General features: G+C 44.8%; 13 non-coding genes and 8 pseudogenes across 13 annotated transcripts; all 21 read right to left on the bottom strand.

The window, feature by feature from the left end:
- Positions 1-128: 128 nt before the first annotated feature.
- LOC125736000 (5S ribosomal RNA) lies at positions 129-247 on the bottom strand. Its single transcript, XR_007395284.1, has one exon. It is a non-coding gene; the product is annotated as a 5S ribosomal RNA (ribosomal RNA).
- A 1,077-nt stretch (positions 248-1,324) lies between these two features.
- LOC125734470 (5S ribosomal RNA) lies at positions 1,325-1,443 on the bottom strand. Its single transcript, XR_007393781.1, has one exon. It is a non-coding gene; the product is annotated as a 5S ribosomal RNA (ribosomal RNA).
- A 1,077-nt stretch (positions 1,444-2,520) lies between these two features.
- Positions 2,521-2,639, bottom strand: LOC125736981 (5S ribosomal RNA). The gene has a single exon (XR_007396248.1). It is a non-coding gene; the product is annotated as a 5S ribosomal RNA (ribosomal RNA).
- Positions 2,640-4,092: 1,453 nt separating this feature from the next.
- LOC125730290 (5S ribosomal RNA) lies at positions 4,093-4,211 on the bottom strand. Its single transcript, XR_007390648.1, has one exon. It is a non-coding gene; the product is annotated as a 5S ribosomal RNA (ribosomal RNA).
- Positions 4,212-5,288: 1,077 nt separating this feature from the next.
- Positions 5,289-5,407, bottom strand: LOC125730553 (5S ribosomal RNA). The gene has a single exon (XR_007390860.1). It is a non-coding gene; the product is annotated as a 5S ribosomal RNA (ribosomal RNA).
- Positions 5,408-6,491: 1,084 nt separating this feature from the next.
- LOC125731747 (5S ribosomal RNA) lies at positions 6,492-6,610 on the bottom strand (annotated as a pseudogene).
- A 1,078-nt stretch (positions 6,611-7,688) lies between these two features.
- On the bottom strand, positions 7,689-7,807 carry LOC125734232 (5S ribosomal RNA). The gene has a single exon (XR_007393553.1). It is a non-coding gene; the product is annotated as a 5S ribosomal RNA (ribosomal RNA).
- Positions 7,808-8,886: 1,079 nt separating this feature from the next.
- Positions 8,887-9,005, bottom strand: LOC125735180 (5S ribosomal RNA). The gene has a single exon (XR_007394480.1). It is a non-coding gene; the product is annotated as a 5S ribosomal RNA (ribosomal RNA).
- A 1,077-nt stretch (positions 9,006-10,082) lies between these two features.
- On the bottom strand, positions 10,083-10,201 carry LOC125731340 (5S ribosomal RNA; annotated as a pseudogene).
- Positions 10,202-11,281: 1,080 nt separating this feature from the next.
- Positions 11,282-11,400, bottom strand: LOC125731578 (5S ribosomal RNA; annotated as a pseudogene).
- A 1,076-nt stretch (positions 11,401-12,476) lies between these two features.
- LOC125734469 (5S ribosomal RNA) lies at positions 12,477-12,595 on the bottom strand. Its single transcript, XR_007393780.1, has one exon. It is a non-coding gene; the product is annotated as a 5S ribosomal RNA (ribosomal RNA).
- Positions 12,596-13,672: 1,077 nt separating this feature from the next.
- On the bottom strand, positions 13,673-13,791 carry LOC125731339 (5S ribosomal RNA; annotated as a pseudogene).
- A 1,081-nt stretch (positions 13,792-14,872) lies between these two features.
- LOC125731978 (5S ribosomal RNA) lies at positions 14,873-14,991 on the bottom strand (annotated as a pseudogene).
- A 1,085-nt stretch (positions 14,992-16,076) lies between these two features.
- On the bottom strand, positions 16,077-16,195 carry LOC125731573 (5S ribosomal RNA; annotated as a pseudogene).
- Positions 16,196-17,274: 1,079 nt separating this feature from the next.
- Positions 17,275-17,393, bottom strand: LOC125731818 (5S ribosomal RNA; annotated as a pseudogene).
- Positions 17,394-18,478: 1,085 nt separating this feature from the next.
- LOC125731572 (5S ribosomal RNA) lies at positions 18,479-18,597 on the bottom strand (annotated as a pseudogene).
- A 1,077-nt stretch (positions 18,598-19,674) lies between these two features.
- On the bottom strand, positions 19,675-19,793 carry LOC125735350 (5S ribosomal RNA). Its single transcript, XR_007394647.1, has one exon. It is a non-coding gene; the product is annotated as a 5S ribosomal RNA (ribosomal RNA).
- A 1,078-nt stretch (positions 19,794-20,871) lies between these two features.
- On the bottom strand, positions 20,872-20,990 carry LOC125734930 (5S ribosomal RNA). The gene has a single exon (XR_007394232.1). It is a non-coding gene; the product is annotated as a 5S ribosomal RNA (ribosomal RNA).
- Positions 20,991-22,067: 1,077 nt separating this feature from the next.
- On the bottom strand, positions 22,068-22,186 carry LOC125735043 (5S ribosomal RNA). The gene has a single exon (XR_007394342.1). It is a non-coding gene; the product is annotated as a 5S ribosomal RNA (ribosomal RNA).
- Positions 22,187-23,270: 1,084 nt separating this feature from the next.
- On the bottom strand, positions 23,271-23,389 carry LOC125736254 (5S ribosomal RNA). Its single transcript, XR_007395538.1, has one exon. It is a non-coding gene; the product is annotated as a 5S ribosomal RNA (ribosomal RNA).
- Positions 23,390-24,463: 1,074 nt separating this feature from the next.
- On the bottom strand, positions 24,464-24,582 carry LOC125735894 (5S ribosomal RNA). The gene has a single exon (XR_007395177.1). It is a non-coding gene; the product is annotated as a 5S ribosomal RNA (ribosomal RNA).
- Positions 24,583-25,060: the final 478 nt, after the last annotated feature.

The raw sequence follows: 25,060 nt of genomic DNA, 5'->3' as shown, positions 1-25,060 counted from the left end.
TGTAAAAGCTGCCTTTATGAAAGAGAGAAAATAAAAATATATATATAAAATAGTAAAATGGAAGGGGAGTGATAGATTTAAATTAATCGTGAAGTGGAGCGCCCCCTGTATAAAGTAAAAGTGAGAAAAGCTTACAGCACCTGGTATTCCCAGGTGGTTTCCCATCCAAGTACTAACCAGACCCTAACCTGCTTAGCTTCCGAGATCAGACGAGATCAGGCGTGTTCAGGGTGGTATGGCCGTAAGCGAGTGATGCTACCAAAAACATCCCTTTTGCATTACAGGCCTCTATACATGCCAGTTGGTCCCATTGGATCCTACTAATGTTCTTTTTTTTTTTTCATCTGACTCACACTGCAGCCCCACCATCCAATCGGCAGCGCCGGACCCACACCAAACATTCACCAAACTACTCAGCCGGCAGCCTACCACAATTATTCCATTCTTTCCGCATCCGCACACTTCCTTCTCTTTAACTCCTTTTCACTACCGCACAGGTTAATCGCCGCACGTCCCCCGCCGGCAAACATTACTCCTTTGCCTACTGCATGCAGGCTTCTCTTAACGACCCTCTGTTATCAACTCCGCTAACAGCCACAAAATCTCCGCCGCACGAAGCCCACTGGTAGCTGCTGAATCACATGCTTCCCCAAAACGTCGCGCTGTCAGAACACTGGGAGCTACACACACCAACAAGTCCATACTGCAGGCTGCAGCAAGAACAATTTTCTACATTCAAACATCGACGGCCTCTTCTCTCTAAAAATTCACCAGACCGCTTCTACCACCAGCAAAGAAGTTTCCATCCCTAATTCCTCTGTGATTCCCAATAACCTAAACATTAAGCTGGCATTGAAGGGTGTGAATTACCCCGGCCAATCTGTTCTTTTAAATACAGCTTTTAGCAAGTTTTGAAAGGAGAAGAGCAGAACTTGCTATGCCAATAATATCGAGTCTTCTGTGGCGAAGTGGTTTTTGCATAGAAAACAAAGCGGTCAGTTGAAGAGGAATAATATCAGTACTTTGTTTAAAACTGTGTGTAAAAAGCTGTCTCTTTATCATTAACAATAAGTTGTAAAACGTGAATGGGGAGTGACAGTCTTCAAGTTTGTGAGAAGATCGCGCCCTGGTGGAATAAAGGCACGAAGAGCTTACAGCACCTAGAATTACCAGGCAGTATTTAGAGTAAAACGGTGTGTAAAAGCTGCCTTTATGAAAGAGAGAAAATAAAAAAATATATATAAAATAGTAAAATGGAAGGGGAGTGATAGATTTAAATTAATCGTGAAGTGGAGCGCCCCCTGTATAAAGTAAAAGTGAGAAAAGCTTACAGCACCTGGTAGTCCCAGGTGGTCTCCCATCCAAGTACTAACCAGACCCTACCCTGCTTAGCTTCCGAGATCAGACGAGATCGGGCGTGTTCAGGGTGGTATGGCCGTAAGCGAGAGATGCTACCAAAAACAGCCCTTTTGCATTACACGCCTCTATACATGCCAGTTGGTCCCATTGGATCCTACTAATGTTCTTTTTTTTTTTTTTATCTGACTCACACTGCAGCCCCACCATCCAATCGGCAGCGCCGGACCCACACCAAACATTCACCAAACTACTCAGCCGGCAGCCTACCACAATTATTCCATTCTTTCCGCATCCGCACACTTCCTTCTCTTTAACTCCTTTTCACTACCGCACAGGATAATTGCCGCACGTCCCCCGCCGGCAAACATTACTCCTTTGCCTACCTCATGCAGGCTTCTCTTAACAACCCTCTGTTATCAACTCCGCTAACAGCCACAAAATCTCTGCCGCACGAAGCCCACTGGTAGCTGTTGAATCACATGCTTCCCCAAAACGTCGCGCTGTCAGAACACTGGGAGCTACACACACCAAGTCCATACTGCAGGCTGCAGCCAGAACAATTTTCTACATTCAAACATCGACGGCCTCTTCTCTCTAAAAATTCACCAGACCGCTTCTACCACCAGCAAAGAAGTTTCCATCCCTAATTCCTCTGTGATTCCCACTAACCTAAACATTAAGCTGGCATTGAAGGGTGTGAATTACCCCGGCCAATCTGTTCTTTTAAATAGAGCTTTCAGCAAGTTTTGAAAGGAGAAGAGCAGAACTTGCTATGCCAATAATATCGAGTCTTCTGTGGCGAAGTGGTTTTTGCATAGAAAACAAAGCGGTCAGTTGAAGAGGAATAATATCAGTACTTTGTTTAAAACTGTGTGTAAAAAGCTGTCTCTTTATCATTAACAATAAGTTGTAAAACGTGAATGGGGAGTGACAGTCTTCAAGTTTGTGAGAAGATCGCGCCCTGGTGGAATAAAGGCACGAACAGCTTACAGCACCTAGAATTACCAGGAAGTATTTAGAGTAAAACGGTGTGTAAAAGCTGCCTTTATGAATGAGAGAAAAAAAAAATATATATATATAAAATAGTAAAATGGAAGGGGAGTGATAGATTTAAATTAATCGTGAAGTGGAGCGCCCCCTGTATAAAGTAAAAGTGAGAAAAGCTTACAGCACCTGGTAATCCCAGGTGGTCTCCTATCCAAGTACTAACCAGACCCTACCCTGCTTGGCTTCCGAGATCAGACGAGATCGGGCGTGTTCAGGGTGGTATGGCCGTAAGCGGGAGATGCCACCAAAAACATCCCTTTTGCATTACACGCCTCTATACATGCCAGTTGGTCCCATTGGATCCTACTAATGTTCTTTTTTTTTTTTTTTATCTGACTCACACTGCAGCCCCACCATCCAATCGGCAGCGCCGGACCCACACCAAACATTCTCCAAACTACTCAGCCGGCAGCCTACCACAATTATTCCATTCTTTCCGCATCCGCACACTTCCTTCTTTTTAACTCCTTTTTACTACCGCACAGGTTAATCGCCGCACGTCCCCCGCCGGCAAACATTACTCCTTTGCCTACTGCATGCAGGCTTCTCTTAACGACCCTCTGTTATCAACTCCGCTAACAGCCACAAAATCTCCGCCGCACGAAGCCCACTGGTAGCTGCTGAATCACATGCTTCCCCAAAACGTCGCGCTGTCAGAACACTGGGAGCTACACACACCAACAAGTCCATACTGCAGGCTGCAGCCAGAACAATTTTCTACATTCAAACATCGACGGCCTCTTCTCTCTAAAAATTCACCAGACCGCTTCTACCACCAGCAAAGAAGTTTCCATCCCTAATTCCTCTGTGATTCCCACTAACCTAAACATTAAGCTGGCATTGAAGGGTGTGAATTACCCCGGCCAATCTGTTCTTTTAAATACAGCTTTTAGCAAGTTTTGAAAGGAGAAGAGCAGAACTTGCTATGCCAATAATATCGAGTCTTCTGTGGCGAAGTGGTTTTTGCATAGAAAACAAAGCGGTCAGTTGAAGAGGAATAATATCAGTACTTTGTTTAAAACTGTGTGTAAAAAGCTGTCTCTTTATCATTAACAATAAGTTGTAAAACGTGAATGGGGAGTGACAGTCTTCAAGTTTGTGAGAAGATCGCGCCATGGTGGAATAAAGGCACGAACAGCTTACAGCACCTAGAATTACCAGGAAGTATTTAGAGTAAAACGGTGTGTAAAAGCTGCCTTTATGAATGAGAGAAAAAAAAAAATATATATATAAAATAGTAAAATGGAAGGGGAGTGGGGGGCGGCATGGTGGTGCAGTGGTTAGCACTGTCGCCTCACACCTCTGGGACCCGGGTTCGAGTCTCCGCCTGGGTCACATGTGTGTGGAGTTTGCATGTTCTCCCCGTGTCGTCGTGGGGTTTCCTCCGGGTACTCCGGTTTCCCCCCACAGTCCAAAAACATGCTGAGGCTAATTGGAGTTGCTGAATTGCCCGTAGGTGTGCATGTGTGAGTGAATGGTGTGTGAGTGTGCCCTGCGGTGGGCTGGCCCCCCATCCTGGGTTGTTCCCTGCCTCGTGCCCATTGATTCCGGGATAGGCTCCGGACCCCCCGCGACCCTATAGGATAAGCGGTTTGGAAAATGGATGGATGGATGGATGGAAGGGGAGTGATAGATTTAAATTAATCGTGAAGTGGAGCGCCCCCTGTATAAAGTAAAAGTGAGAAAAGCTTACAGCACCTGGTATTCCCAGGTGGTTTCCCATCCAAGTACTAACCAGACCCTAACCTGCTTAGCTTCCGAGATCAGACGAGATCAGGCATGTTCAGGGTGGTGTGGCCGTAAGCGAGCGATGCTACCAAAAACATCCCTTTTGCATTACACGCCTCTATACATGCCAGTTGGTCCCATTGGATCCTACTAATGTTCTTTTTTTTTTTTTATCTGACTCACACTGCAGCCCCACCATCCAATCGGCAGCGCCGGACCCACACCAAACATTCACCAAACTACTCAGCCGGCAGCCTACCACAATTATTCCATTCTTTCCGCATCCGCACACTTCCTTCTTTTTAACTCCTTTTCACTACCGCACAGGTTAATCGCCGCACGTCCCCCGCCGGCAAACATTACTCCTTTGCCTACTCCATGCAGGCTTCTCTTAACGACCCTCTGTTATCAACTCCGCTAACAGCCACAAAATCTCCGCCGCACGAAGCCCACTGGTAGCTGCTGAATCACATGCTTCCCCAAAACGTCGCGCTGTCAGAACACTGGGAGCTACACACACCAACAAGTCCATACTGCAGGCTGCAGCCAGAACAATTTTCTACATTCAAACATCGACGGCCTCTTCTCTCTAAAAATTCACCAGACCGCTTCTACCACCAGCAAAGAAGTTTCCATCCCTAATTCCTCTGTGATTCCCACTAACCTAAACATTAACCTGGCATTGAAGGGTGTGAATTACCCCGGCCAATCTGTTCTTTTAAATAGAGCTTTCAGCAAGTTTTGAAAGGAGAAGAGCAGAACTTGCTATGCCAATAATATCGAGTCTTCTGTGGCGAAGTGGTTTTTGCATAGAAAACAAAGCGGTCAGTTGAAGAGGAATAATATCAGTACTTTGTTTAAAACTGTGTGTAAAAAGCTGTCTCTTTATCATTAACAATAAGTTGTAAAACGTGAATGGGGAGTGACAGTCTTCAAGTTTGTGAGAAGATCGCGCCCTGGTGGAATAAAGGCACGAACAGCTTACAGCACCTAGAATTACCAGGAAGTATTTAGAGTAAAACGGTGTGTAAAAGCTGCCTTTATGAATGAGAGAAAAAAAAAATATATATATAAAATAGTAAAATGGAAGGGGAGTGATAGATTTAAATTAATCGTGAAGTGGAGCGCCCCCTGTATAAAGTAAAAGTGAGAAAAGCTTACAGCACCTGGTAATCCCAGGTGGTCTCCCATCCAAGTACTAACCAGACCCTACCCTGCTTGGCTTCCGAAATCAGACGAGATCAGGCGTGTTCAGGGTGGTATGGCCGTAAGCGGGAGATGCCACCAAAAACATCCCTTTTGCATTACACGCCTCTATACATGCCAGTTGGTCCCATTGGATCCTACTAATGTTCTTTTTTTTTTTTTTTATCTGACTCACACTGCAGCCCCACCATCCAATCGGCAGCGCCGGACCCACACCAAACATTCACCAAACTACTCAGCCGGCAGCCTACCACAATTATTCCATTCTTTCCGCATCCGCACACTTCCTTCTTTTTAACTCCTTTTCACTACCGCACAGGTTAATCGCCGCACGTCCCCCGCCGGCAAACATTACTCCTTTGCCTACTGCATGCAGGCTTCTCTTAACGACCCTCTGTTATCAACTCCGCTAACAGCCACAAAATCTCCGCCGCACGAAGCCCACTGGTAGCTGCTGAATCACATGCTTCCCCAAAACGTCACGCTGTCAGAACACTGGGAGCTACACACACCAACAAGTCCATACTGCAGGCTGCAGCCAGAACAATTTTCTACATTCAAACATCGACGGCCTCTTCTCTCTAAAAATTCACCAGACCGCTTCTACCACCAGCAAAGAAGTTTCCATCCCTAATTCCTCTGTGATTCCCACTAACCTAAACATTAAGCTGGCATTGAAGGGTGTGAATTACCCTGGCCAATCTGTTCTTTTAAATACAGCTTTTAGCAAGTTTTGAAAGGAGAAGAGCAGAGCTTGCTATGCCAATAATATCGAGTCTTCTGTGGCGAAGTGGTTTTTGCATAGAAAACAAAGCGGTCAGTTGAAGAGGAATAATATCAGTACTTTGTTTAAAACTGTGTGTAAAAAGCTGTCTCTTTATCATTAACAATAAGTTGTAAAACGTGAATGGGGAGTGACAGTCTTCAAGTTTGTGAGAAGATCGCGCCCTGGTGGAATAAAGGCACGAACAGCTTACAGCACCTAGAATTACCAGGAAGTATTTAGAGTAAAACGGTGTGTAAAAGCTGCCTTTATGAATGAGAGAAAAATATATAGTTATATATATATAAAATAGTAAAACGGAAGGGGAGTGATAGATTTAAATTAATCGTGAAGTGGAGTGCCCCCTGTATAAAGTAAAAGTGAGAAAAGCTTACAGCACCTGGTATTCGCAGGTGGTTTCCCATCCAAGTACTAACCAGAACCTACCCTGCTTAGCTTCCGAGATCAGACAAGATCGGTCGTGTTCAGGGTGGTATGGCCATAAGTGAGAAATGCTACCAAAAACAGCCCTTTTGCATTACACGCCTCTATACATGCCAGTTAGTCCCATTGGATCCTACTCCTGGTTTTTTTTTTTTTTCATCTGACTCACACTGCAGCACCACCATCCAATCGGCAGCGCCGGACCCACACCAAACATTCACCAAACTACTCAGCCGGCAGCCTACCACAATTATTCTATTCTTTCCGCATCCGCACACTTCCTTCTTTTTAACTCCTTTTCACTACCGCACAGGTTAATCGCCGCACGTCCCCCGCCGGCAAACATTACTCCTTTGCCTACTGCATGCAGGCTTCTCTTAACGACCCTCTGTTATCAACTCCGCTAACAGCCACAAAATCTCCGCCGCACGAAGCCCACTGGTAGCTGCTGAATCACATGCTTCCCCAAAACGTCGCGCTGTCAGAACACTGGGAGCTACACACACCAACAAGTCCATACTGCAGGCTGCAGCCAGAACAATTTTCTACATTCAAACATCGACGGCCTCTTCTCTCTAAAAATTCACCAGACCGCTTCTACCACCAGCAAAGAAGTTTCCATCCCTAATTCCTCTGTGATTCCCACTAACCTAAACATTAAGCTGGCATTGAAGGGTGTGAATTACCACGGCCAATCTGTTCTTTTAAATACAGCTTTTAGCAAGTTTTGAAAGGAGAAGAGCAGAGCTTGCTATGCCAATAATATCGAGTCTTCTGTGGCGAAGTGGTTTTTGCATAGAAAACAAAGCGGTCAGTTGAAGAGGAATAATATCAGTACTTTGTTTAAAACTGTGTGTAAAAAGCTGTCTCTTTATCATTAACAATAAGTTGTAAAACGTGAATGGGGAGTGACAGTCTTCAAGTTTGTGAGAAGATCGCGCCCTGGTGGAATAAAGGCACGAACAGCTTACAGCACCTAGAATTACCAGGAAGTATTTAGAGTAAAACGGTTTCTAAAAGCTGCCTTTATGAATGAGAGAAAAAAAAATATATATATATAAAATAGTAAAATGGAAGGGGAGTGATAGATTTAAATTAATCGTGAAGTGGAGCGCCCCCTGTATAAAGTAAAAGTGAGAAAAGCTTACAGCACCTGGTATTCCCAGGTGGTCTCCCATCCAAGTACTAACCAGACCCTACCCTGCTTAGCTTCCGAGACCAGACGAGATCAGGCGTGTTCAGGGTGGTATGGCCGTAAGCGAGAGATGCTACCAAAAACAGCCCTTTTGCATTACACGCCTCTATACATGCCAGTTGGTCCCATTGGATCCTACTAATGTTCTTTTTTTTTTTTTTTATCTGACTCACACTGCAGCACCACCATCCAATCGGCAGCGCCGGACCCACACCAAACATTCACCAAACTACTCAGCCGGCAGCCTACCACAATTATTCCATTCTTTCCGCATCCGCACACTTCCTTCTTTTTAACTCCTTTTCACTACCGCACAGGTTAATCGCCGAACGTCCCCCGCCGGCAAACATTACTCCTTTGCCTACTGCATGCAGGCTTCTCTTAACGACCCTCTGTTATCAACTCCGCTAACAGCCACAAAATCTCCGCCGCACGAAGCCCACTGGTAGCTGCTGAATCACATGCTTCCCCAAAACGTCGCGCTGTCAGAACACTGGGAGCTACACACACCAACAAGTCCATACTGCAGGCTGCAGCCAGAACAATTTTCTACATTCAAACATCGACGGCCTCTTCTCTCTAAAAATTCACCAGACCGCTTCTACCACCAGCAAAGAAGTTTCCATCCCTAATTCCTCTGTGATTCCCACTAACCTAAACATTAAGCTGGCATTGAAGGGTGTGAATTACCCCGGCCAATCTGTTCTTTTAAATACAGCTTTTAGCAAGTTTTGAAAGGAGAAGAGCAGAACTTGCTATGCCAATAATATCGAGTCTTCTGTGGCGAAGTGGTTTTTGCATAGAAAACAAAGCGGTCAGTTGAAGAGGAATAATATCAGTACTTTGTTTAAAACTGTGTGTAAAAAGCTGTCTCTTTATCATTAACAATAAGTTGTAAAACGTGAATGGGGAGTGACAGTCTTCAAGTTTGTGAGAAGATCGCGCCCTGGTGGAATAAAGGCACGAAGAGCTTACAGCACCTAGAATTACCAGGCAGTATTTAGAGTAAAACGGTGTGTAAAAGCTGCCTTTATGAAAGAGAGAAAATAAAAATATATATATAAAATAGTAAAATGGAAGGGGAGTGATAGATTTAAATTAATCGTGAAGTGGAGCGCCCCCTGTATAAAGTAAAAGTGAGAAAAGCTTACAGCACCTGGTAGTCCCAGGTGGTCTCCCATCCAAGTACTAACCAGACCCTACCCTGCTTAGCTTCCGAGATCAGACGAGATCGGGCGTGTTCAGGGTGGTATGGCCATAAGCGAGAGATGCTACCAAAAACAGCCCTTTTGCATTACACGCCTCTATACATGCCAGTTGGTCCCATTGGATCCTACTAATGTTCTTTTTTTTTTTTTTATCTGACTCACACTGCAGCACCACCATCCAATCGGCAGCGCCGGACCCACACCAAACATTCACCAAACTACTCAGCCGGCAGCCTACCACAATTATTCCATTCTTTCCGCATCCGCACACTTCCTTCTCTTTAACTCCTTTTCACTACCGCACAGGTTAATCGCCGCACGTCCCCCGCCGGCAAACATTACTCCTTTGCCTACCTCATGCAGGCTTCTCTTAACAACCCTGTGTTATCAACTCCGCTAACAGCCACAAAATCTCTGCCGCACGAAGCCCACTGGTAGCTGTTGAATCACATGCTTCCCCAAAACGTCGCGCTGTCAGAACACTGGGAGCTACACACACCAACAAGTCCATACTGCAGGCTGCAGCCAGAACAATTTTCTACATTCAAACATCGACGGCCTCTTCTCTCTAAAAATTCACCAGACCGCTTCTACCACCAGCAAAGAAGTTTCCATCCCTAATTCCTCTGTGATTCCCACTAACCTAAACATTAAGCTGGCATTGAAGGGTGTGAATTACCCCGGCCAACCTGCTCTTTTAAATACAGCTTTTAGCAAGTTTTGAAGGGAGGAGAAGAGCAGACCTTGCTATGCCAATAATAACGAGTCTTCTGTGGCGAAGTCGTTTTTGCATAGAAAACAAAGCGGTGAGTTGAAGAGGAATAATATCAGTACTTTGTTTAAAACTGTGTGTAAAAAGCTGTCTCTTTATCATTAACAATAAGTTGTAAAATGTGAATGGGGAGTGACAGTCTTCAAGTTTGTGAGAAGATCGCGCCCTGGTGGAATAAAGGCACGAACAGCTTACAGCAGCTATAATTACCAGGCAGTATTTAGAGTAAAACGGTGTGTAAAAGCTGCCTTTATGAATGAGAGAAAAAAGAAATATATAAAATAGTAAAATGGAAGGGGAGTGATAGATTTAAATTAATCGTGAAGTGGAGCGCCCCCTGTATAAAGTAAAAGTGAGAAAAGCTTACAGCACCTGGTATTCCCAGGTGGTCTCCCATCCAAGTACTAACCAGACCCTAGCCTGCTTAGCTTCCAAGATAAGACGAGATCGGGCGCGTTCAGGGTGGTACGGCCGTAAGCGAGAGACGCTACCAAAAATAGCCCTTTTGCATTACACGCGTCTATACATGCCAGTTATTCCCATTGGATCCTACTCCTGTTTTTTTTTTTTTTTTTATCTGACTCACACAGCAGCACCACCATCCAATCGGCAGCACCGGACCCACACCAAACATTCACCAAACTACTCATCCGGCAGCCTACCACAATTATTCCATTCTTTCCGCATCCGCACACTTCCTTCTCTTTAACTCCTTTTCACTACCGCACAGGTTAATTGCCGCACGTCCCCCGCCGGCAAACATTACTCCTTTGCCTACCTCATGCAGGCTTCTCTTAACAACCCTCTGTTATCAACTCCGCTAACAGCCACAAAATCTCCGCCGCACGAAGCCCACTGGTAGCTGTTGAATCACATGCTTCCCCAAAACGTCGCGCTGTCAGAACACTGGGAGCTACACACACCAACAAGTCCATACTGCAGGCTGCAGCCAGAACAATTTTCTACATTGAAACATCGACGGCCTCTTCTCTCTAAAAATTCACCAGACCGCTTCTACCATCAACAAAGAAGTTTCCATCCCTAATTCCTCTGTGATTCCCACTAACCTAAACATTAAGCTGGCATTGAAGGGTGTGAATTACCCCGGCCAACCTGCTCTTTTAAATACAGCTTTTAGCAAGTTTTGAAAGGAGGAGAAGAGCAGACCTTGCTATGCCAACAATATCAAGTCTTCTGTGGCGAAGTGGTTTTTGCATAGAAAACAAAGCGGTGAGTTGAAGAGGAATTATATCAGTACTTTGTTTAAAACTGTGTGTAAAAAGCTGTCTCTTTATTATTAACAATAAGTTGTAAAACGTGAATGGGGAGTGACAGTCTTCAAGTTTGTGAGAAGATCGTGCCCTGGTGGAATAAAGGCACGAACAGCTTACAGCACCTAGAATTACCAGGCAGTATTTAGAGTAAAACGTGTGTAAAAGCTGCCTTTATGAAAGAGAGAAAATAAAAATATATATATAAAATAGTAAAATGGAAGGGGAGTGATAGATTTAAATTAATCGTGAAGTGGAGCGCCCCCTGTATAAAGTAAAAGTGAGAAAAGCTTACAGGACCTGGTATTCCCAGGTGGTCTCCCATCCAAGTACTAACCAGACCCTAGCCTGCTTAGCTTCCGAGATAAGACGCGATCGGGCGCATTCAGGGAGGTATGGCCGTAAGCGAGAGATGCTACCAAAAATAGCCCTTTTGCATTACACGCGTCTATACATGCCAGTTATTCCCATTGGATCCTACTCCTGTTTTTTTTTTTTTTTATCTGACTCACACTGCAGCACCACCATCCAATCGGCAGCACCGCACCCACACCAAACATTCACCAAACTACTCAGCCGGCAGCCTACCACAATTATTCCATTCTTTCCGCATCCGCACACTTCCTTCTTTTTAACTCCTTTTCACTACCGCACAGGTTAATCGCCGCACGTCCCCCGCCGGCAAACATTACTCCTTTGCCTACTGCATGCAGGCTTCTCTTAACGACCCTCTGTTATCAACTCCGCTAACAGCCACAAAATCTCCGCCGCACGAAGCCCACTGGTAGCTGCTGAATCACATGCTTCCCCAAAACGTCGCGCTGTCAGAACACTGGGAGCTACACACACCAACAAGTCCATACTGCAGGCTGCAGCCAGAACAATTTTCTACATTCAAACATCGACGGCCTCTTCTCTCTAAAAATTCACCAGACCGCTTCTACCACCAGCAAAGAATTTTCCATCCCTAATTCCTCTGTGATTCCCACTAACCTAAACATTAAGCTGGCATTGAAGGGTGTGAATTACCCCGGCCAATCTGTTCTTTTAAATAGAGCTTTCAGCAAGTTTTGAAAGGAGAAGAGCAGAACTTGCTATGCCAATAATATCGAGTCTTCTGTGGCGAAGTGGTTTTTGCATAGAAAACAAAGCGGTCAGTTGAAGAGGAATAATATCAGTACTTTGTTTAAAACTGTGTGTAAAAAGCTGTCTCTTTATCATTAACAATAAGTTGTAAAACGTGAATGGGGAGTGACAGTCTTCAAGTTTGTGAGAAGATCGCGCCCTGGTGGAATAAAGGCACGAAGAGCTTACAGCACCTAGAATTACCAGGCAGTATTTAGAGTAAAACGGTGTGTAAAAGCTGCCTTTATGAAAGAGAGAAAATAAAAATATATATATAAAATAGTAAAATGGAAGGGGAGTGATAGATTTAAATTAATCGTGAAGTGGAGCGCCCCCTGTATAAAGTAAAAGTGAGAAAAGCTTACAGCACCTGGTAGTCCCAGGTGGTCTCCCATCCAAGTACTAACCAGACCCTACCCTGCTTAGCTTCCGAGATCAGACGAGATCGGGCGTGTTCAGGGTGGTATGGCCGTAAGCGAGAGATGCTACCAAAAACAGCCCTTTTGCATTACACGCCTCTATACATGCCAGTTGGTCCCATTGGATCCTACTAATGTTCTTTTTTTTTTTTTTATCTGACTCACACTGCAGCACCACCATCCAATCGGCAGCGCCGGACCCACACCAAACATTCACCAAACTACTCAGCCGGCAGCCTACCACAATTATTCCATTCTTTCCGCATCCGCACACTTCCTTCTCTTTAACTCCTTTTCACTACCGCACAGGTTAATCGCCGCACGTCCCCCGCCGGCAAACATTACTCCTTTGCCTACCTCATGCAGGCTTCTCTTAACAACCCTGTGTTATCAACTCCGCTAACAGCCACAAAATCTCTGCCGCACGAAGCCCACTGGTAGCTGCTGAATCACATGCTTCCCCAAAACGTCGCGCTGTCAGAACACTGGGAGCTACACACACCAACAAGTCCATACTGCAGGCTGCAGCCAGAACAATTTTCTACATTCAAACATCGACGGCCTCTTCTCTCTAAAAATTCACCAGACCGCTTCTACCACCAGCAAAGAAGTTTCCATCCCTAATTCCTCTGTGATTCCCACTAACCTAAACATTAAGCTGGCATTGAAGGGTGTGAATTACCCCGGCCAACCTGCTCTTTTAAATACAGCTTTTAGCAAGTTTTGAAGGGAGGAGAAGAGCAGACCTTGCTATGCCAATAATAACGAGTCTTCTGTGGCGAAGTCGTTTTTGCATAGAAAACAAAGCGGTGAGTTGAAGAGGAATAATATCAGTACTTTGTTTAAAACTGTGTGTAAAAAGCTGTCTCTTTATCATTAACAATAAGTTGTAAAATGTGAATGGGGAGTGACAGTCTTCAAGTTTGTGAGAAGATCGCGCCCTGGTGGAATAAAGGCACGAACAGCTTACAGCAGCTATAATTACCAGGCAGTATTTAGAGTAAAACGGTGTGTAAAAGCTGCCTTTATGAATGAGAGAAAAAAGAAATATATAAAATAGTAAAATGGAAGGGGAGTGATAGATTTAAATTAATCGTGAAGTGGAGCGCCCCCTGTATAAAGTAAAAGTGAGAAAAGCTTACAGCACCTGGTATTCCCAGGTGGTCTCCCATCCAAGTACTAACCAGACCCTAGCCTGCTTAGCTTCCAAGATAAGACGAGATCGGGCGCGTTCAGGGTGGTACGGCCGTAAGCGAGAGACGCTACCAAAAATAGCCCTTTTGCATTACACGCGTCTATACATGCCAGTTATTCCCATTGGATCCTACTCCTGTTTTTTTTTTTTTTTTTTATCTGACTCACACAGCAGCACCACCATCCAATCGGCAGCACCGGACCCACACCAAACATTCACCAAACTACTCATCCGGCAGCCTACCACAATTATTCCATTCTTTCCGCATCCGCACACTTCCTTCTCTTTAACTCCTTTTCACTACCGCACAGGTTAATTGCCGCACGTCCCCCGCCGGCAAACATTACTCCTTTGCCTACCTCATGCAGGCTTCTCTTAACAACCCTCTGTTATCAACTCCGCTAACAGCCACAAAATCTCCGCCGCACGAAGCCCACTGGTAGCTGTTGAATCACATGCTTCCCCAAAACGTCGCCCTGTCAGAACACTGGGAGCTACACACACCAACAAGTCCATACTGCAGGCTGCAGCCAGAACAATTTTCTACATTGAAACATCGACGGCCTCTTCTCTCTAAAAATTCACCAGACCGCTTCTACCATCAACAAAGAAGTTTCCATCCCTAATTCCTCTGTGATTCCCACTAACCTAAACATTAAGCTGGCATTGAAGGGTGTGAATTACCCCGGCCAACCTGCTCTTTTAAATACAGCTTTTAGCAAGTTTTGAAAGGAGGAGAAGAGCAGACCTTGCTATGCCAGCAATATCAAGTCTTCTGTGGCGAAGTGGTTTTTGCATAGAAAACAAAGCGGTGAGTTGAAGAGGAATTATATCAGTACTTTGTTTAAAACTGTGTGTAAAAAGCTGTCTCTTTATTATTAACAATAAGTTGTAAAACGTGAATGGGGAGTGACAGTCTTCAAGTTTGTGAGAAGATCGTGCCCTGGTGGAATAAAGGCACGAACAGCTTACAGCACCTAGAATTACCAGGCAGTATTTAGAGTAAAACGTGTGTAAAAGCTGCCTTTATGAAAGAGAGAAAATAAAAATATATATATAAAATAGTAAAATGGAAGGGGAGTGATAGATTTAAATTAATCGTGAAGTGGAGCGCCCCCTGTATAAAGTAAAAGTGAGAAAAGCTAACAGGACCTGCTATTCCCAGGTGGTCTCCCATCCAAGTACTAACCAGACCCTAGCCTGCTTAGCTTCCGAGATAAGACGCGATCGGGCGCATTCAGGGAGGTATGGCCGTAAGCGAGAGATGCTACCAAAAATAGCCCTTTTGCATTACACGCGTCTATACATGCCAGTTATTCCCATTGGATCCTACTCCTGTTTTTTTTTTTTTTTATCTGACTCACACTGCAGCACCACCATCCAATCGGCAGCACCGCACCCACACCAAACATTCACCAAACTACTCAGCCGGCAGCCTACCACAATTATTCCATTCTTTCCGCATCCGCACACTTCCTTCTTTTTAACTCCTTTTCACTACCGCACAGGTTAATCGCCGCACGTCCCCCGCCGGCAAACATTACTCCTTTGCCTACTGCATGCAGGCTTCTCTTAACGACCCTCTGTTATCAACTCCGCTAACAGCCACAAAATCTCCGCCGCACGAAGCCCACTGGTAGCTGCTGAATCACATGCTTCCCCAAAACGTCGCGCTGTCAGAACACTGGGAGCTACACACACCAACAAGTCCATACTGCAGGCTGCAGCCAGAACAATTTTCTACATTCAAACATCGACGGCCTCTTCTCTCTAAAAATTCACCAGACCGCTTCTACCACCAGCAAAGAAGTTTCCATCCCTAATTCCTCTGTGATTCCCACTAACCTAAACATTAAGCTGGCATTGAAGGGTGTGAATTACCCCGGCCAATCTGTTCTTTTAAATACAGCTTTTAGCAAGTTTTGAAAGGAGGAGAAGAGCAGACCTTGCTATGCCAATCATATCGAGTCTTCTGTGGCGAAGTGGTTTTTGCATAGAAAACAAAGCGGTCAGTTGAAGAGGAATAATATCAGTACTTTGTTTAAAACTGTGTGTAAAAAGCTGTCTCTTTATCATTAACAATAAGTTGTAAAACGTGAATGGGGAGTGACAGTCTTCAAGTTTGTGAGAAGATCGCGCCCTGGTGGAATAAAGGCACGAACAGCTTACAGCACCTAGAATTACCAGGAAGTATTTAGAGTAAAACGGTGTGTAAAAGCTGCCTTTATGAATGAGAGAAAAAATATATAGTTATATATATATAAAATAGTAAAACGGAAGGGGAGTGATAGATTTAAATTAATCGTGAAGTGGAGTGCCCCCTGTATAAAGTAAAAGTGAGAAAAGCTTACAGCACCTGGTATTCGCAGGTGGTCTCCCATCCAAGTACTAACCAGAACCTACCCTGCTTAGCTTCCGAGATCAGACAAGATCGGTCGTGTTCAGGGTGGTATGGCCATAAGTGAGAGATGCTACCAAAAACAGCCCTTTTGCATTACACGCCTCTATACATGCCAGTTAGTCCCATTGGATCCTACTCCTGGTTTTTTTTTTTTTTCATCTGACTCACACTGCAGCACCACCATCCAATCGGCAGCGCCAGACCCACACCAAACATTCACCAAACTACTCAGCCGGCAGCCTACCACAATTATTCTATTCTTTCCGCATCCGCACACTTCCTTCTTTTTAACTCCTTTTCACTACCGCACAGGTTAATCGCCGCACGTCCCCCGCCGGCAAACATTACTCCTTTGCCTACTGCATGCAGGCTTCTCTTAACGACCCTCTGTTATCAACTCCGCTAACAGCCACAAAATCTCCGCCGCACGAAGCCCACTGGTAGCTGCTGAATCACATGCTTCCCCAAAACGTCGCGCTGTCAGAACACTGGGAGCTACACACACCAACAAGTCCATACTGCAGGCTGCAGCCAGAACAATTTTCTACATTCAAACATCGACGGCCTCTTCTCTCTAAAAATTCACCAGACCGCTTCTACCACCAGCAAAGAAGTTTCCATCCCTAATTCCTCTGTGATTCCCACTAACCTAAACATTAAGCTGGCATTGAAGGGTGTGAATTACCCCGGCCAACCTGCTCTTTTAAATACAGCTTTTAGCAAGTTTTGAAAGGAGGAGAAGAGCAGACCTTGCTATGCCAGCAATATCAAGTCTTCTGTGGCGAAGTGGTTTTTGCATAGAAAACAAAGCGGTGAGTTGAAGAGGAATTATATCAGTACTTTGTTTAAAACTGTGTGTAAAAAGCTGTCTCTTTATTATTAACAATAAGTTGTAAAACGTGAATGGGGAGTGACAGTCTTCAAGTTTGTGAGAAGATCGTGCCCTGGTGGAATAAAGGCACGAACAGCTTACAGCACCTAGAATTACCAGGCAGTATTTAGAGTAAAACGTGTGTAAAAGCTGCCTTTATGAAAGAGAGAAAATAAAAATATATATATAAAATAGTAAAATGGAAGGGGAGTGATAGATTTAAATTAATCGTGAAGTGGAGCGCCCCCTGTATAAAGTAAAAGTGAGAAAAGCTAACAGGACCTGGTATTCCCAGGTGGTCTCCCATCCAAGTACTAACCAGACCCTAGCCTGCTTAGCTTCCGAGATAAGACGCGATCGGGCGCATTCAGGGAGGTATGGCCGTAAGCGAGAGATGCTACCAAAAATAGCCCTTTTGCATTACACGCGTCTATACATGCCAGTTATTCCCATTGGATCCTACTCCTGTTTTTTTTTTTTTTTATCTGACTCACACTGCAGCACCACCATCCAATCGGCAGCACCGCACCCACACCAAACATTCACCAAACTACTCAGCCGGCAGCCTACCACAATTATTCCATTCTTTCCGCATCCGCACACTTCCTTCTTTTTAACTCCTTTTCACTACCGCACAGGTTAATCGCCGCACGTCCCCCGCCGGCAAACATTACTCCTTTGCCTACTGCATGCAGGCTTCTCTTAACGACCCTCTGTTATCAACTCCGCTAACAGCCACAAAATCTCCGCCGCACGAAGCCCACTGGTAGCTGCTGAATCACATGCTTCCCCAAAACGTCGCGCTGTCAGAACACTGGGAGCTACACACACCAACAAGTCCATACTGCAGGCTGCAGCCAGAACAATTTTCTACATTCAAACATCGACGGCCTCTTCTCTCTAAAAATTCACCAGACCGCTTCTACCACCAGCAAAGAAGTTTCCATCCCTAATTCCTCTGTGATTCCCACTAACCTAAACATTAAGCTGGCATTGAAGGGTGTGAATTACCCCGGCCAATCTGTTCTTTTAAATACAGCTTTTAGCAAGTTTTGAAAGGAGGAGAAGAGCAGACCTTGCTATGCCAATCATATCGAGTCTTCTGTGGCGAAGTGGTTTTTGCATAGAAAACAAAGCGGTCAGTTGAAGAGGAATAATATCAGTACTTTGTTTAAAACTGTGTGTAAAAAGCTGTCTCTTTATCATTAACAATAAGTTGTAAAACGTGAATGGGGAGTGACAGTCTTCAAGTTTGTGAGAAGATCGCGCCCTGGTGGAATAAAGGCACGAACAGCTTACAGCACCTAGAATTACCAGGAAGTATTTAGAGTAAAACGGTGTGTAAAAGCTGCCTTTATGAATGAGAGAAAAAATATATAGTTATATATATATAAAATAGTAAAACGGAAGGGGAGTGATAGATTTAAATTAATCGTGAAGTGGAGTGCCCCCTGTATAAAGTAAAAGTGAGAAAAGCTTACAGCACCTGGTATTCGCAGGTGGTCTCCCATCCAAGTACTAACCAGAACCTACCCTGCTTAGCTTCCGAGATCAGACAAGATCGGTCGTGTTCAGGGTGGTATGGCCATAAGTGAGAGATGCTACCAAAAACAGCCCTTTTGCATTACACGCCTCTATACATGCCAGTTAGTCCCATTGGATCCTACTCCTGGTTTTTTTTTTTTTTCATCTGACTCACACTGCAGCACCACCATCCAATCGGCAGCGCCAGACCCACACCAAACATTCACCAAACTACTCAGCCGGCAGCCTACCACAATTATTCTATTCTTTCCGCATCCGCACACTTCCTTCTTTTTAACTCCTTTTCACTACCGCACAGGTTAATCGCCGCACGTCCCCCGCCGGCAAACATTACTCCTTTGCCTACTGCATGCAGGCTTCTCTTAACGACCCTCTGTTATCAACTCCGCTAACAGCCACAAAATCTCCGCCGCACGAAGCCCACTGGTAGCTGCTGAATCACATGCTTCCCCAAAACGTCGCGCTGTCAGAACACTGGGAGCTACACACACCAACAAGTCCATACTGCAGGCTGCAGCCAGAACAATTTTCTACATTCAAACATCGACGGCCTCTTCTCTCTAAAAATTCACCAGACCGCTTCTACCACCAGCAAAGAAGTTTCCATCCCTAATTCCTCTGTGATTCCCACTAACCTAAACATTAAGCTGGCATTGAAGGGTGTGAATTACCACGGCCAATCTGTTCTTTTAAATACAGCTTTTAGCAAGTTTTGAAAGGAGAAGAGCAGAGCTTGCTATGCCAATAATATCGAGTCTTCTGTGGCGAAGTGGTTTTTGCATAGAAAACAAAGCGGTCAGTTGAAGAGGAATAATATCAGTACTTTGTTTAAAACTGTGTGTAAAAAGCTGTCTCTTTATCATTAACAATAAGTTGTAAAACGTGAATGGGGAGTGACAGTCTTCAAGTTTGTGAGAAGATTGCGCCCTGGTGGAATAAAGGCACGAACAGCTTACAGCACCTAGAATTACCAGGAAGTATTTAGAGTAAAACGGTTTCTAAAAGCTGCCTTTATGAAAGAGAGAAAAAAAAAATATATATATAAAATAGTAAAATGGAAGGGGAGTGCTAGATTTAAATTAATCGTGAAGTGGAGCGCCCCCTGTATAAAGTAAAAGTGAGAAAAGCTTACAGCACCTGGTATTCCCAGGAGGTCTCCCATCCAAGTACTAACCAGACCCTACCTTGTTTGGCTTCCGAGATCAGATGAGATCGGGCGTGTTCAGGGTGGTATGGCCATAAGCGAGAGATGCTACCACAAACAGCCCTTTTGCATTACACGCGTCTATACATGCCAGTTAGTCCCATTGGATTCTACTCCTGGTTTTTTTTTTTTTTATCTGACTCACACTGCAGCACCACCATCCAATCGGCAGCGCCGGACCCACACCAAACATTCACCAAACTACTCAGCCGGCAGCCTACCACAATTATTCCATTCTTTCCGCATCCGCACACTTCCTTCTTTTTAACTCCTTTTCACTACCGCACAGGTTAATCGCCGCACGTCCCCCGCCGGCAAACATTACTCCTTTGCCTACTGCATGCAGGCTTCTCTTAACGACCCTCTGTTATCAACTCCGCTAACAGCCACAAAATCTCCGCCGCACGAAGCCCACTGGTAGCTGCTGAATCACATGCTTCCCCAAAACGTCGCGCTGTCAGAACACTGGGAGCTACACACACCAACAAGTCCATACTGTAGGCTGCAGCCAGAACAATTTTCTACATTCAAACATCGACGGCCTCTTCTCTCTAAAAATTCACCAGACCGCTTCTACCACCAGCAAAGAAGTTTCCATCCCTAATTCCTCTGTGATTCCCACTAACCTAAACATTAAGCTGGCATTGAAGGGTGTGAATTACCCTGGCCAATCTGTTCTTTTAAATACAGCTTTTAGCAAGTTTTGAAAGGAGAAGAGCAGAGCTTGCTATGCCAATAATATCGAGTCTTCTGTGGCGAAGTGGTTTTTGCATAGAAAACAAAGCGGTCAGTTGAAGAGGAATAATATCAGAACTTTGTTTAAAACTGTGTGTAAAAAGCTGTCTCTTTATCATTAACAATAAGTTGTAAAACGTGAATGGGGAGTGACAGTCTTCAAGTTTGTGAGAAGATCGCGCCCTGGTGGAATAAAGGCACGAACAGCTTACAGCACCTAGAATTACCAGGAAGTATTTAGAGTAAAACGGTGTGTAAAAGCTGCCTTTATGAATGAGAGAAAAAAAATATAAATATATATAAAATAGTAAAATGGAAGGGGAGTGATAGATTTAAATTAATCGTGAAGTGGAGCGCCCCCTGTATAAAGTAAAAGTGAGAAAAGCTTACAGCACCTGGTATTCCCAGGTGGTTTTCCATCCAAGTACTAACCAGACCCTACCCTGCTTAGCTTCCAAGATCAGACGAGATCGGGTGTGTTCAGGGTGGTATGGCCGTAAGCGAGAGATGCTACCAAAAACAGCCATTTTGCATTACACGCGTCTATACATGCCAGTTAGTCCCATTGGATCCTACTCCTGGTTTTTTTTTTTTTATCTGACTCACACTGCAGCCCCACCATCCAATCGGCAGCGCCGGACCCACACCAAACATTCACCAAACTACTCAGCCGGCAGCCTACCACAATTATTCCATTCTTTCCGCATCCGCACACTTCCTTCTTTTTAACTCCTTTTCACTACCACACAGGTTAATCGCCGCACGTCCCCCGCCGGCAAACATTACTCCTTTGCCTACTGCATGCAGGCTTCTCTTAACGGCCCTCTGTTATCAACTCCGCTAACAGCCACAAAATCTCCGCCGCACGAAGCCCACTGGTAGCTGCTGAATCACATGCTTCCCCAAAACGTCGCGCTGTCAGAACACTGGGAGCTACACACACCAACAAGTCCATACTGCAGGCTGCAGCCAGAACTATTTTCTACATTCAAACATCGACGGCCTCTTCTCTCTAAAAATTCACCAGACCGCTTCTACCACCAGCAAAGAAGTTTCCATCCCTAATTCCTCTGTGATTCCCACTAACCTAAACATTAAGCTGGCATTGAAGGGTGTGAATTACCCCGGCCAATCTGTTCTTTTAAATACAGCTTTTAGCAAGTTTTGAAAGGAGAAGAGCAGAACTTGCTATGCCAATAATATCGAGTCTTCTGTGGCGAAGTGGTTTTTGCATAGAAAACAAAGCGGTCAGTTGAAGAGGAATAATATCAGTACTTTGTTTAAAACTGTGTGTAAAAAGCTGTCTCTTTATCATTAACAATAAGTTGTAAAACGTGAATGGGGAGTGACAGTCTTCAAGTTTGTGAGAAGATCGCGACCTGGTGGAATAAAGGCACGAACAGCTTACAGCACCTAGAATTACCAGGAAGTATTTAGAGTAAAACGGTTTCTAAAAGCTGCCTTTATGAATGAGAGAAAAAAAATATAAATATATATAAAATAGTAAAATGGAAGGGGAGTGATAGATTTAAATTAATCGTGAAGTGGAGCGCCCCCTGTATAAAGTAAAAGTGAGAAAAGCTTACAGCACCTGGTATTCCCAGGTGGTTTCCCATCCAAGTACTAACCAGACCCTACCCTGCTTAGCTTCCAAGATCAGACGAGATCGGGCGTGTTCAGGGTGGTATGGCCATAAGCGAGAGATGCTACCAAAAACAGCCATTTTGCATTACACGCGTCTATACATGCCAGTTAGTCCCATTGGATCCTACTCCTGGTTTTTTTTTTTTTTATCTGACTCACACTGCAGCCCCACCATCCAATCGGCAGCGCCGGACCCACACCAAACATTCACCAAACTACTCAGCCGGCAGCCTACCACAATTATTCCATTCTTTCCGCATCCGCACACTTCCTTCTTTTTAACTCCTTTTCACTACCGCACAGGTTAATCGCCGCACGTCCCCCGCCGGCAAACATTACTCCTTTGCCTACTGCATGTAGGCTTCTCTTAACGACCCTCTGTTATCAACTCCGCTAACAGCCACAAAATCTCCGCCGCACGAAGCCCACTGGTAGCTGCTGAATCACATGCTTCCCCAAAACGTCGCGCTGTCAGAACACTGGGAGCTACACACACCAACAAGTCCATACTGCAGGCTGCAGCCAGATCAATTTTCTACATTCAAACATCGACGGCCTCTTCTCTCTAAAAATTCACCAGACCGCTTCTACCACCAGCAAAGAAGTTTCCATCCCTAATTCCTCTGTGATTCCCACTAACCTAAACATTAAGCTGGCATTGAAGGGTGTGAATTACCCCGGCCAATCTGTTCTTTTAAATACAGCTTTTAGCAAGTTTTGAAAGGAGAAGAGCAGAACTTGCTATGCCAATAATATCGAGTCTTCTGTGGCGAAGTGGTTTTTGCATAGAAAACAAAGCGGTCAGTTGAAGAGGAATAATATCAGTACTTTGTTTAAAACTGTGTGTAAAAAGCTGTCTCTTTATCATTAACAATAAGTTGTAAAACGTGAATGGGGAGTGACAGTCTTCAAGTTTGTGAGAAGATCGCGCCCTGGTGGAATAAAGGCACGAACAGCTTACAGCACCTAGAATTACCAGGAAGTATTTAGAGTAAAACGGTTTCTAAAAGCTGCCTTTATGAATGAGAGAAAAAAAAAATATATATATATATATATGAAATACTAAAATGGAAGGGGAGTGATAGATTTAAATTAATCGTGAAGTGGAGCGCCCCCTGTATAAAGTAAAAGTGAGAAAAGCTTACAGCACCTGGTATTCCCAGGAGGTCTCCCATCCAAATACTAACCAGACCCTACGCTGCTTGGCTTCCGAGATCAGACGAGATCGGGCGTGTTCAGGGTGGTATGGCCGTAAGCGAGAGATGCTACCAAAAACAGCCCTTTTGCATTACACGCGTCTATACATGCCAGTTAGTCCCATTGGATCCTACTCCTGGTTTTTTTTTTTTTTTTATCTGACTCACACTGCAGCCCCACCATCCAATCGGCAGCGCCGGACCCACACCAAACATTCACCAAACTACTCAGCCGGCAGCCTACCACAATTATTCCATTCTTTCCGCATCCGCACACTTCCTTCTTTTTAACTCCTTTTCACTACCGCACAGGTTAATCGCCGCACGTCCCCCGCCGGCAAACATTACTCCTTTGCCTACTGCATGTAGGCTTCTCTTAACGACCCTCTGTTATCAACTCCGCTAACAGCCACAAAATCTCCGCCGCACGAAGCCCACTGGTAGCTGCTGAATCACATGCTTCCCCAAAACGTCGCGCTGTCAGAACACTGGGAGCTACACACACCAACAAGTCCATACTGCAGGCTGCAGCCAGATCAATTTTCTACATTCAAACATCGACGGCCTCTTCTCTCTAAAAATTCACCAGACCGCTTCTACCACCAGCAAAGAAGTTTCCATCCCTAATTCCTCTGTGATTCCCACTAACCTAAACATTAAGCTGGCATTGAAGGGTGTGAATTACCCCGGCCAACCTGCTCTTTTAAATACAGCTTTTAGCAAGTTTTGAAAGGAGGAGAAGAGCAGATAATATGCCAATAATATCGAATATTCTGTGGCGAAGTGGTTTTTGCATAGAAAACAAAGCGGTGAGTTGAAGAGGAATTATATTAGTACTTTGTTTAAAACTGTGTGTAAAAAGCTGTCTCTTTATTATTAACAATAAGTTGTAAAACGTGAATGGGGAGTGACAGTCTTCAAGTTTGTGAGAAGATCGCGCCCTGGTGGAATAAAGGCACGAACAGCTTACAGCAGCTATAATTACCAGGCAGTATTTAGAGTAAAACGGTGTGTAAAAGCTGCCTTTATGAATGAGAGAAAAAAGAAATATATAAAATAGTAAAATGGAAGGGGAGTGATACATTTAAATTAATCGTGAAGTGGAGCGCCCCCTGTATAAAGTAAAAGTGAGAAAAGCTTACAGCACCTGGTATTCCCAGGTGGTCTCCCATTCAAGTACTAACCAGACCCTAGCCTGCTTAGCTTCCAAGATCAGACGAGATCGGGCGCGTTCAGGGTGGTATGGCCGTAAGCGAGAGACGCTACCAAAAATAGCCCTTTTGCATTACACGCGTCTATACATGCCAGTTAGTCCCATTGGATCCTACTCCTGTTTTTTTTTTTTTTTTTATCTGACTCACACTGCAGCCCCACCATCCAATCGGCAGTGCCGGAACCACACCAAACATTCACCAAACTACTCAGCCGGCAGCCTACCACAATTATTCCATTCTTTCCGCATCCGCACACTTCCTTCTCTTTAACTCCTTTTCACTACCGCACAGGTCAATCGCCGCACGTCCCCCGCCGGCAAACATTACTCCTTTGCCTACCTCATGCAGGCTTCTCTTAACAACCCTGTGTTATCAACTCCGCTAACAGCCACAAAATCTCTGCCGCACGAAGCCCACTGGTAGCTGTTGAATCACATGCTTCCCCAAAACGTCGCGCTGTCAGAACACTGGGAGCTACACACACCAACAAGTCCATACTGCAGGCTGCATCCAGAACA

This window comes from Brienomyrus brachyistius, chromosome 2, assembly GCF_023856365.1.
Source record: "Brienomyrus brachyistius isolate T26 chromosome 2, BBRACH_0.4, whole genome shotgun sequence".
Lineage (NCBI taxonomy): Eukaryota > Metazoa > Chordata > Actinopteri > Osteoglossiformes > Mormyridae > Brienomyrus > Brienomyrus brachyistius.
This window is presented reverse-complemented; position numbering and strand designations above follow the sequence as displayed.